A 12935-nucleotide genomic window follows, 5' to 3' on the forward strand; every position below is an offset into this window, starting at 1 on the left:
TATTTATAGGTTTATTACATGACAATTAAATTGTATAAATAATTTTCAAATTGAAAAATATATTTTGAATTTAAAGAATATAATAAGTTATATTTATCTTTTTAAATTTTAAAACTTAAAAGAAAAAAGGTGAATATAAAAAAAATTATGAAGACAAAAATATCAAATTTAAGATTTTAAAATTAAATAAAAAGATATATCTATATAACTAATGAATCTAAATAAAATAAGATTGATTTTTAAATTTTCAAATTTATCTTGTAATTTACTTTTTATTTTAAATGGATAATTTTATCTATTTAATTATTTTAAATTTAAATTGACCGAAATAAATGTTAATAATGTGAAATCAAGGCTTAAAAATTTTAAACCAAGACTTGCTGTAAAAAGGTATAGCTAAAATTGAAACAATTCTTGTAGTAAAAAATAATAGAGAGCTAATCATATATATATATATATATTATATTATAAGATACATAGTTTCCAGATAATAATTGTTGACGTAGATGCTTATATGGACAGTTTCTTTTTTTGACACGTAAGATAAATTCTAAAACTTCTCATTATGATGACATATGAGATATTTATTAATTTTAAATTATTTATAAAAAAGTTATTTTAAAAATTTTTAACTTATCTAAAATTTTAAAATTTAATCAAAAATTAATTTAAATTCTAATAAAATTATCTTATTTGTATATCACTTTATGTTAATTTAAAATCAATTTTAAAATAATTTATCACTGTCAGATGCATGATACTGGTATATAACAATAGGTTTGGAGCATGATACAATTTATTGTTTCTATGATTTTCTCTATTGAATGAGGTTTTATCATCTCTTGGTTTGTGAATCGAAATGTAACTGCAATTTTTTCTCTGTGATTTTTGTGTTTGCCTTTATTTTTATCATAATTGATCTATTTCATGATCTGTCTCTCCTATGCTCTTTGCAGGAACAGTTTGTTCTTGGCCATGGCGAATTCCAAAGGGTCAACAAACATAAGAAATTTGATGTTCTCTAGAAAGCATGCTTTAGTTCCTCCAAAAAGTCCATTTCCTACAATTTTTCCAACATGTACTGATTATGTCCCCAATAATGTAATTGGATCAAAAGCAATTCAAAAGCCTAGAGAGGGAAATCCACACCACCTACACACTTTCTTTGAAAGCCTTTTGATAGAAGAGCAACCCTCTTGGCTTGATGATCTCTTTAATTAGCCTGAGACTCCTGCATGAAGAGGAGGTCATTAACATTCATCGAGTGACTTTTTTGCCTACATTGATGTATCTAATGCTCCTAAGCTAGATTATGTAGCACAAAATGAGTATAGATATAAAAATATGATTTATGCACCTTCTTAGGCATCTCAAGAATTTGATTATCTCAGTCACAAAGATGTTCGGCTTGCTTCTTTCTACACTAATGTGAACTTGTAAAGCAAAAAAATAGGGCATGGTAGTCACCTTTGAATACTATAACTCATCCAAGCGGGCTTCTTTCTCTTAGAGCAAACACCGTTCTTTTGGGTTTAGGATCATTATATGCACTACAAAAAGCAAAGGGATCTCCATCAACATCAAGCGAAAAATAAGATTATGCTAAATCTACCCTTCTTGATACAAAAGCTTCTTCTAAGAAAAAGGATAATCCATCGCTATTATCCTCACTGCCATCGCCTCCTCCGTCGCTTCTAATTTTTTTTCTAATATTTGCATTTGCCTTTGACACTTTCTTTCTATTCTCCTTTCCCATTCTTTGACTTTCCAGAAGAGTATTCTTTCTGGGCCCAAAAAAATGAGCTCATCAGTACTAACCAGGCTTGGCTCTATCCTTCAGTCCATGTAAGGTGATGCATTTGAAGCCAGAACCATGTCTATGAATGCAAATGAATTTTTTTTTTTAATAAAGGAACTTATAGATTAGAGATAGAAAAAAATTAGGGGTATTATAATTTGAATATTAAATTTATTAAATGTACTTTTTTAAAATTAAATGTATGAATTAATTGAGATAAATTTTGGATTTGCAAATGAATTATTTTATAATTAAAATATTTTTACTATGAGCTCGACAAATTAATATGATTACAATTTTGACAAATTAAAAAATATGATCTACTGCTTAATGATAGGAAAATTATCTCATTTCATTTAGGTTTTATTAGGTAGTGACAATATAATATATATCTTTTAAAGTATATTAAAAATAAAAAATTAATTTAAAAATAAAGCATATAAAGGTATTTAATTTAAAAATAAAGCACTATTTTTTAGTTGACTTACATTGAGTTTGGGTCAGATTCAAATTATAGTGAAATTAGTAATTAATTTCTAAGCAAATAAGTTTTTATCATTTATATTTAACTAATATTCCTAAGAATTAAGTTTTCCTTTTATCTTATTTTTATTCATGAATAAATCTTTTATAAATAATACTATAAAAGAAGTTCTTATCATGTGATCTTTTGTGCTTTATGAAAGTTCAACCTTTTTTATAAACAATTAGAACTCAATGATTACAATTTTTTTTATGAAAGTTCAAGATTGACAGTTACTCATGTTCATGAGATACTTTATACAGAGGAAAGTCAGTATTTACTTAAAAAAATACAAAAGGCAAATAGTTTAATACATTTCATTAAAACTTTTTGCCAATAATTTTCTTAAATAATTGTTTATAATTTAATATTATTATTTAAAATTTAAAATTATTTCATTTCAGTTTTTGCAAGAATATAATTCCATATAAGATGTCAACCTCAAAACAATTCAAATGGACAAAGATTGGGAAAGCTATATAGATGTTGAAAATTATGATATTACTGAAACTCTTACAAAAAAATGTAAAAGTGAGTAAGTTATTACGTATATTATTTAAATATTTAAAATTATTTTTTTAAATAAATAAAACTTATCTTAAAATTATATAAATTTGTAGGTGTACAAAAATGATAAAAGAAGCTGAAGATGATGTAAATTAAATAAAGTACATTTGAAGTGATAAGACTTTTAGTTTCGATTTTAATGTTTTGTTGGCATAATTAATAATATTTTTTACAATATATTCTAGATGTTTTTTCTTCCTCTAATATTATTTATCATATATTTTAAAGTTTATTAATTTGTTAATTAAAATTTTTATTTTTATTATGATTTGATACTTTAATCATATTATTTATATTATATATATTTTGAACATATTAATAATTTAATAATATTAATTTTTATTTTTATTTAAATTTAAATAAAATAAAAATAATCCGTGCATCACACGAGTAGCAAACTAGTTATAAATAATGTGACAAGTTTTTATTTTATATATGTGTGTATGTGTATGTATGATTTAGTCTTTCATTTAAAATTTGAAAGTTTAGGATAAATATATATATAAATATGAATTAGTCTTTCATTTAAATTTTGAAAGTTTAGGATAACTAAATAATTTTTTAAATATATATTTTTAAATAGTCTAAAATTAATAAATATTTTATGTATCATTATAAAAAGAAATTTTAATAATTTTCTTACATGTCCAAAAAAGAAGCTATCTACATAAACGTCCACATAAGCAAATTTTATCCAACAACCATCTATCTAATAATATAATATTATATATGATAAATTGAATATAGTTTTCGTATACAAAATGTAATTTGAAGTAGTTGGGAAATGAAATTATATTAGTAGTATAATTTTCAATTAAAATATTTTGTAAATAACATTTAAAACATTTCTACATGTTTTGAATTTTTATTATGCTTAATTTTTTAAAAAGTCATTATCTATTTTTATTTAGATTATAAAATTTTCTAAGAAAATGTTTATTTAAATATTTTATAAATGATCATCTATGCTACTTATAAAACATTTGAGTGAGTTTGGTGCATTGAATCAAATAATATCAGCTCAATTGAAAAAAATACAAAAAAATAAATAAATTCATAGTATCAAATAATAAAATAATGGTATTCATGTCTTTCAATTTTTTTACCTAATATATATTGAAAAATAATAATATATTTCTTCCTAAAAAAACTACCAATTTCATAAAAAGTTGCCCGGACATAACTTTTTATCTATATTTATACAATACATGAAAAAAAATCCCTAAGAAAATTATCAAAATACCTTTTCATTATATAATAAAAAATTGATACGTAATCAAATTGATTATTATACCTCATACCATAATTACAAAAAAAAAATCTCTCTTATAATTATTTATTATAATACCCTCCAACCATAATTATGAAAATACCCATTCTCTTATAATTGACTAACATTACTATAATGCCATCTTACCATAATTAAGAAAATATTTTTCTCTCTTAATTGATCAAAATTTTGAGAATTCTAGTTTGGTTCTTAAACTTTGAAAAGTTCTAATTGAATCCCTAATTGCTCAAAGTTGTCCTATTTTGATAATTCCATCTATAGAGCAATCTAAATTGATGACAAATGACAGTTGGCACTATGTAATAACATCAGTTAGCATCTCACATAGCAGAGAGGGACCAAACTAGAATTTTCTCAAAGTTTAGAGACCAAAAATGAAAATATCTCAAAAATTTTATAAATTTCATATATATTTTATAAAATATTAAATTTAAAATTATATTTTAATATTTTTTGTTGTAATAAAATTTATTAGTTATATTTTTTTGGTTTTAATAGAAATAGTTTTTTAACAATTAAAATTAACTTTAAATTTCAAATTAACTTAAAAATTCAAATTCTTTTTTCTTAAATTCAATATTATTTTAAAAATAAAAAATTATTTTTTATTAAAAATATTATTTTACTTATAAATCATAAAAAAAATTTTATCTTGTTTCCATATGTTTTAAAATATTAAATATCTTTTATTTTCCTTTTTCAAATATATTTTATAAAAAAGTAAAGAAAAAAAAGAAATAATTCAAGAATAAATTGATTTTATATATTTCAAATATATTTTATAAAAATTATAATTTAAAATATTTTTTAATTTTTATTACGATATGATTTGTCAATAAAATAATATTTTAATAGTAAATAGATTTTTTAAAACTTAAAATTAAGTTGAATTTTTTTTTTAATTTTGTTAAAATTACACATCATTTTAAAAAATTAAGTAAAAACTTTTATATTGGCTTAAAAAAATAAAATAAAAGCTCTATATCATATTAAAATATTATGTAAAAATTTTCAAATCATTTTTAAAATAAATTTATTAATCTATTCAAAAATATAATAACTTTATATTCATATAAAATAAAATATATCATTTTTATAAAATATATTTAAAAGAAAAAATAAAAAGATATTTAATATTTTAAAAAATAAATTTTTTGGATAGAAAATAATATATATTATTATGAATTATGAGTAAAATAATGTTTCTAATAATTTTTTATTTTTAAAATGTATCAATTTTTTAAAAAAGGAATTTGAAAATTTTAACTTAATTTGAAGTTTTGAATATCTATTTTCTATTTAAAACAAAAATCTATTTAATAAGTTATATTATAACAAAAAATATGAAAATATAATTTTAAATTTAATATTTTTATAAAACATGTATGAAATATATAAAATTATGAGATAGTTTCGTATTTGGACCCTAAACTTTGAGAGAATTTTATTTTGTTCTTTATTTGTTTCATGAGATGCTAGTTGATATCATCACTTGGTGCTAGCTGGCATTTGTCATCAATTTAAAAGATTCTATAAATAGAAAGATCAAAATAGGACAACTTTAGAAAATTAAGATCTAATTAGAACTTTTTAAAGTTTTGAGACCAAAGTAGAATTTGAATCAAAATTTCAGAACTACAGATGCTATTAACCCAAATTATTATATTACTCCTCTTACCATAATTATGGAAATCTCTTATGAATGCTTAATAGGAAGTTGATATATCACATTTTGTTTCAAATTCAATAACATATATTAAAACAATCCCTTTGATAATTACTATAATAGCTATTTGTTTATTTGATATGCTTTCGACATGTGTCCAAATTTATTACATTCCTTTCTACCATAATTACATTAATACTTCTCTTCTTATAATTAGCTAAAATTATTATAATATCCTCTTACAATAATTATAGAAATACCCCTCCTATTATAATTAGCTAAAATTATTACAATGCCCTTCTTATCAAAATTACGAAAATACTCCTACTATAATTGGCCAAATATTACTATAATGCCTTTCAAATCATAATTACGAAAATGCTTTTATGAGTACTTCATAGAAATTGACATGTGGCATTTTTTCAAAATTACTATAAAACCTCTATTAAATTATATTTTAAATTTTAACATAGTATAAAATTAATGACATATTAAATTATTAAAATATCTTTGCCATTGCTTTATAAAAATTAGACATATGACATTTTATTTAAAATTACTATACTACTCTTATTAAATTATTATGAAATTTCAACTTAATATAAATCTAACTACATATTAAATTACTAAAATACCTTTGCTATTGTTTCATAAAAATTTAGCATTTTATTTGAAATTTATTATAATACCCCTATTAAATTACTTATTAAATGTTAAATAACATATTAAAACAATTCTAATGAAAATTACTATAACACCCTTTTTTTTATTTGATATTATAATGACACGTATCCAAATTTACTATAATATTTTTCTACCACAATTATGAAAATATTCATTTTCTTATAATTAGCCAAAGTTAGTATAATGCCTTCTTACCATAATTACAGAAATGCCCATTTCACTATAATTAGCCAAAATTACTATAATACCCTCTTATAATAATTACAAAAATACCTCTCCTATTATAATTGGCCAAAATTATTATTGTCGTGATGTTTCAGGACTGAAGAAGTGCCCGTCTGTTGAACAAATAGGAAATTTAGGAAGCGGGACTTAAAAAAGCATTTTTTGACAAAAACCAAATAATGAGTCGTCACTAATTTTTTTTAAGGTATGATTAGCGGCCCAAAAATATTTTGTCCTTTTAATAAAATGTTTAAAAGATTTTAAAAGTTTTATAAAAAAAATTAAGGTCTGCAAAATCAGATTTAGGGTTTGGGAGTTGGTTATATATAAGGAAGGATTGATATCTTTATAGCATCAATCGAAGAAAATAACAATTAACTACATGCTATCTTTAAACTTTGGTTAAAAATGATCATATTTTGGTGTTTAGAAATTAATTCCTTTTATTTTAATTCATAAAAAAACTTGACTTTCTTTTTTTAAAACAAATCAATTTTTAAAAACAAAGAATTTTATTATTGGATCAAAATGTAAACAACTTAAGTATCAAGACACCTTTTTCACTCTCCTACATTTAGGTAGAGCTTCAAAACTACCCTTAACTTAAGGGTTTTCATATTGTCCCATAAAACAGAGATAATACCTTGCATAAATAATAATCATTAAGAGTCCCCCTATATTTAGGCCAAATTTCAATGGCTATATTTACTTAAGATATTATTTTATTTAAAAACATTTTACTTTGAAAACTCATTTTTGAAAATAAAGGCATGATATGTATTAACATAATGTATAATGAATGCATGATATGAATGACATGGTATGAATGCAAAATAAATTAAGGATGCACGTAATAAAGTAAAATGAAATGCAAATACATGAATGAAGGAAAGTGTTGGTTTTAGGGTTTGAGGGTTGGTTCAGGTCTTTAGGGTTTGGGGGTCAATTTAAGGTTTGGGTTAGTTTGGGGTTTAAAATAGGGTTTAGGATTTAGGGCTTAAGGTTTAAGGTTTGGGTTAGGGTTTTAGGGTTTTGATTTGGGTTTAGGGTTTGGTTTAGGTTTTAGGGTTTGGTTTAGGGTTGAGGTTTGGATTAAGGTTTGATTTTGGTTTAGGATTTAGGTTTCACGCGAAAATGCATGTGACCAAAGTAGATTACAACAATGCCATTGGTAAAAATGTAAATTTAGATTCTCTAACTTCAATCCAAACTATGAACTAATTGGATGAAATCTCATTCAAGCTTTGACAAAAAAAAAAGAAAAATTACAAATTTCTGAAAAGAAAAATAGAAAAATCAATGAAGAACCAATGTAAAAATATTATGAAAATGAGATGAAGATGTAATGGAATGCAAGAAAAGAAAATGGAGATTATATATTCCCCAAGTTTTCTTTTTTTTTTCTCATTTTTTCCTTAGCTTCCTACTTTATTATTCTATTTTTTTTTTGGTCTAGCCATCTTCTTCTTTCTTTAAATGAGCATGAAAAATATCTCTTTAAAATTGAATCTCAGCCTTTGGATTAGAGGTACATGTAATGATCTATATTCATCCATTTTCTCCTTTGCAAGGAGCTAACTTTTATCATTAGATTTAGCTCCCTAAGATGATCACATGGCCTAAGATGCTCACTGCCAAAGGTTGAATTTTTAATGTTGTTGAAACCAAGTGAATGACCATTTTACCCCTATTGGAAAGTTTTTTTTTTCTAGGGCATTTTCTTGGAAAACAATGCTCCCTTATTCAATTTTGTGATTTTAAAGCACTAAAAATCATGAAATAATATAAGATTAAAATCTAAAAAGTTTTGTAAAAATCTAACTTGGGGAAGGTCAAATTATGAAATGACCTCTAAAGGGCATTTCGATAATTATACCCTTCCTAAAGTGCAATCAAAGTTTTCAGGTTTTTTAAATCACAAATATCATTTCCAAGGCTGATTAATCCTATTTGGTTGTGAATTTTAAAAGTTAACCTGAGTTTTAACTATTTTAACTAAGTTTGAACTTAGGGCATTTAGGTCAAATTGGTCTCAATTTTAATTTTTAAAGCTTGTCAAAATTGAAGAAGTATTGGATTTGAACTAGTTCAAATTTTAAGGGCTTTACAAATAGTAAAAAATTATCCAGATAAAATTAAATATCTATAGCTGCCCCTATTTACATATTTTTTAGAATAAAAAATATTGCAAAGACTTAAAACACTAATTTTGTTCAGCACCAAAAACTGAGAGAGTTTCGCTTAAGGGTTTTTTTGTTTGTTTTCATGTTGGAAAAAATTTTTTTTATAAAAAAATCTCATTTTGGAAATTGCTCCTATGAAGATAGGCAGCAAAATTTAAAAAGATCTCATTTGAAAAAGGTTCCAATAAAGATAGGCAAAGAACTTTAGAAAAAATCTCAATTTGCAAATGGCTCCTATGAACATAGGCAACATTTTTTTTTTTTTTAAATCTCACTTTGGAAAAGGTTCCTATAAAGATAGGCAACGAACTTTAAAAAAATCTCATTTTGAAAAGGGTTTCTACAAAGATAAGCAAGAAACTTCAAAAATCTCTTTTAAAAAAAGGCTCTTATAAAGATAGGCAAGAAACTTTAAAAATAATTTTGAAAAGGTTAGGTTGTGCCGGAAGCTTTGAAAAGGATTTCTTTATTCTTTGAAGGACCTTTTTTCTTTGGCTTCTTTTTTTAGAAGTATTCATTCTTTAAATGTATTTATTCACTCTTAAAAATCAAGTTCATTTTGCATGCAATGTATGTGATGAATGCAAGGAACATAATGAATAAGAAAATAATTTGTTCACATCATGCGCTTGTACTTGTGGAAAAAAAGTATTCATGATCACAAATATTTGCAAATTTGCAATTTTGGATAGGTTGTTAGTAGCTACACCAAAACTCCATCTGATCAATGTTTTTCTCAATCCAAATGTTTCTTCTTTTTTTCTCCTTTTATCAAATCTCTTTGCCTTAATCTCTAGTGGTTGACTTGTGAAATTCTGCCAAAGGTATCTTTTTCTTCTTTTCTTGTATGATCATTATTTATAATTTTTCCATTTCCCATTTTCCATCATCATTCATTCATCATTTTTATTTTTCATCATGGTTATCATCTCCTATTCAATCATCCATCATTCATCCATTTTTATCTTCACTGTTTGATCTTTCAACCATTATTCTTTTATCATTTCATTCTGTTCATTTCATTTTATTCATTCGTTCACTTTTTATGTTATTTATTTTTCTCTTTCTCTTTTTATTGTGCCATGTTTGTTTATCTTTGCTATCCCAAAACTTTATTTGTGCATGCTTTAAGTTTAGTTATAAGAATTATCATTCATTATCAATGATATCATGTCAAATTCAACATCTTTTTAAATCAATAGATGAACAAGGAAAACAAAAGGGTATTCTTTACGATCTTGGATAATTTGGTTGAATGAATTTTGGTAAGGAAGAAAACGAACATTCAATTTGGTGTAACAAGAAATGTGGATAAATGAAATGGTATCAAATATCTATTTTCAAATTTTCAAATACTGAACATTAGGATGGATCCAAATCATTCATTCCTGATCTTTTTTCAAAAGTCTTGTCTTGTTAACAGCTTGATCAATGTTGCTCATCAAACCACTATCATACCCTCTAACCTATCAATCGATGATCTGTCTCTCATTTTTTCCCATTGAACATCTCATAGTGCTATACTTTCTTTGTATTTCAAATTTATGGCCTAATCATTTTTCAATTTCTACTTTATATCTAAGCCGCTCTTTTGAGTTTTCAACTTAAGTATTTCCCTTGTGACCTAGATTGCCTTTTTTTTTAAGGTTTTCAACCCGGATCCTCCCTTTTCTTATTTTTTTATTTTTTGGTTATATTTTTTTTACCCTTTTTTTACACAATATTTCTTGATAGCATTTGAATTCATAGGATTTGGTAATTTTTCTCCATTATTTTTGCCAAGATCAATGTTCTACTTGAGAATATTCTTTTAACCATATATAGACCTTCTTAATTAGGTGTCCATTTTTCTCTATTGCCATGCTAATTAGGCAATATCCTTTTCAAGACTAATTTTCCTTCATAAAAGCATATAGGCTTCATCTTCTTATCATTTGCCCTTATCATTCTTTTCTAATACATTTGACCATGACTGACTGTTGCAAGCCTTTTTTTTTTAATCAAATTCAACTGCTCATTATGATTATGGACCTATTTTGTTTTTTCTAATTGTACTTTTATCAATACCCTTAGAAAAGGAATCTCTACTTTAATAGGCAAAAATGCCTCCATTCCATACAACAGAGAAAAAAGAGTTGCCATAGTAGAAGTGTGGATTGATATCTTTTATGGAAGCTAAGTAAATGGCAACTTCTTATGCCAATACTTGTAAGTCTCAATCAATTTCTCTAATATCCTCTTGATGTTCTTTTTAGCAACTTATATTGCCCTATTCATCTTAAGATGGTAAGGTGCTGAATTATGATGGCTTATCTTGAATTAAGTACACTTCATCATTTTATTGTTCAGGTTACTGGCATTAACAATAATGATCCTTTCGAATAACCCATACTAGTAAATTATTTCTTTTTTCATGAATCTACACACAACTAATCAAGTTATGCTGGCGTAAGACGCTACTTCCACCCATTTTGTGAAATAATCAATTGCCACAAAAATGAATTGGTGTCCATTTGAAGCCTTTAGGGGTAATGGGTCCAATCACATCTATCCCCCAAATAAAAAAGCCCTGAAAGCACCAAGACATGTAATGGTACTAGAGGAGCATGGATTTTATTTGCATAAATCTAGCATTTATGATATCCCCTTGCACAATTGATACAATCATTCTCCAACTTCTACCAATTGTATCTTGCTCTCATTACTTGTCTGGCCATCATGTGACCATTGGCATGTAATGGTACTAGAGGAGCATGGATTTTATTTGCATAAATCTAGCATTTATGATATCCCCTTGCACAATTGATACAATCATTCTCCAACTTCAACCAATTGTATCTTGCTCTCATTACTTGTCTGGCCATCATGTGACCATTGGCATGTGTCTCACATATCACCCTATGCACTTTCTCAATTATCTTCTTTGCTTCTACAACATCTATACATCTCAATAATACTTGATCCCATTTTTTCTTATGCAATATTGCCTCATTAAGAACAAATCTTATTACTAATCTTCTCAAAATTCTTTTATCATTTTCCAATACATGCTCTAGGTACTTCTGATGCTTAATGTATTATATAATGTCATGATACCAAGGCTGCCATCAGTTTCTTTTTCTGTACAATGCACTAGGAATTTTAAAGTATGTATCTTGATAAGCTAAATTTTAAATTTTTATTTAGTTTGAACATTGCTGATACTGTGGCCAGAGCATTAGCTATATGATTTTCTTTTTGAAGAACCTATTAGAATTGAATATCTTTAAATTACTCTATCAGCTCACCAATGAATCTTTAGTATAAAATCAATTTCGAGTCTCTTGTCTCCCATTCACCCTTTAACTAATAAATTACTAGTGTTAAATCCCCAAAAACTTTTAGAATCTTGATTTTTCTATCCATAGCCATATGTGAACCTAAGATGCACGCCTCATATTCTGCTATATTATTGGTGTGGTAAAAAGATAACCTTGCAATACTAGGGTAATATTCTCCTTCTAGGGATATTATATGGCTTTAATGCCATATTCTAAAGCATTTGATGCCCTATCAAAGAACATTTTTCATGTAGTCCCCATGGATTCTTTATTTTCTATTAATAGAATAGCCATTAGATCTTTATTTGAGAATTCAAACTTTACAGTTCATAATCATCGGTAGCTCGACCAATAAGAAAATCAACTATAACACTTTTTTTTAATAGCTTTCTAAGCCATATATACAATATCGTATTCAGAAAGTATGACTTGCTACCTTACCATTCTTCTTAACAAAAATGGCTTTTCAAATATGTACTTGAAGGGTTCTAATTTTGATATTAGCTAAGTTGTATGATAGAGAATATATTGCCTGAGCTAGTGAGTATTTATACTATAGCACAACACATCTTCTTAAGCTATGAATACTTGACTTTATAATTTGTAAATTTCTTACTTAGATAATAAATGGCTTGTTTTTTCTTACCAATTTCATCATTCTTTCCCACTACACATCCC

The 12935-nt window shown here is 25.1% G+C and overlaps 1 pseudogene; it reads left to right on the forward strand.

Annotated features, from left to right (window-relative positions):
- Positions 1 to 960: 960 nt before the first annotated feature.
- Positions 961 to 1763, forward strand: LOC111293317 (uncharacterized protein At4g06598-like; annotated as a pseudogene).
- Positions 1764 to 12935: the final 11172 nt, after the last annotated feature.

Source organism: Durio zibethinus, chromosome 10 (genome assembly GCF_047325235.1).
Source record: "Durio zibethinus cultivar Kanyao isolate XHJ-2024 chromosome 10, ASM4732523v1, whole genome shotgun sequence".
NCBI classification, from domain to species: domain Eukaryota; kingdom Viridiplantae; phylum Streptophyta; class Magnoliopsida; order Malvales; family Malvaceae; genus Durio; species Durio zibethinus.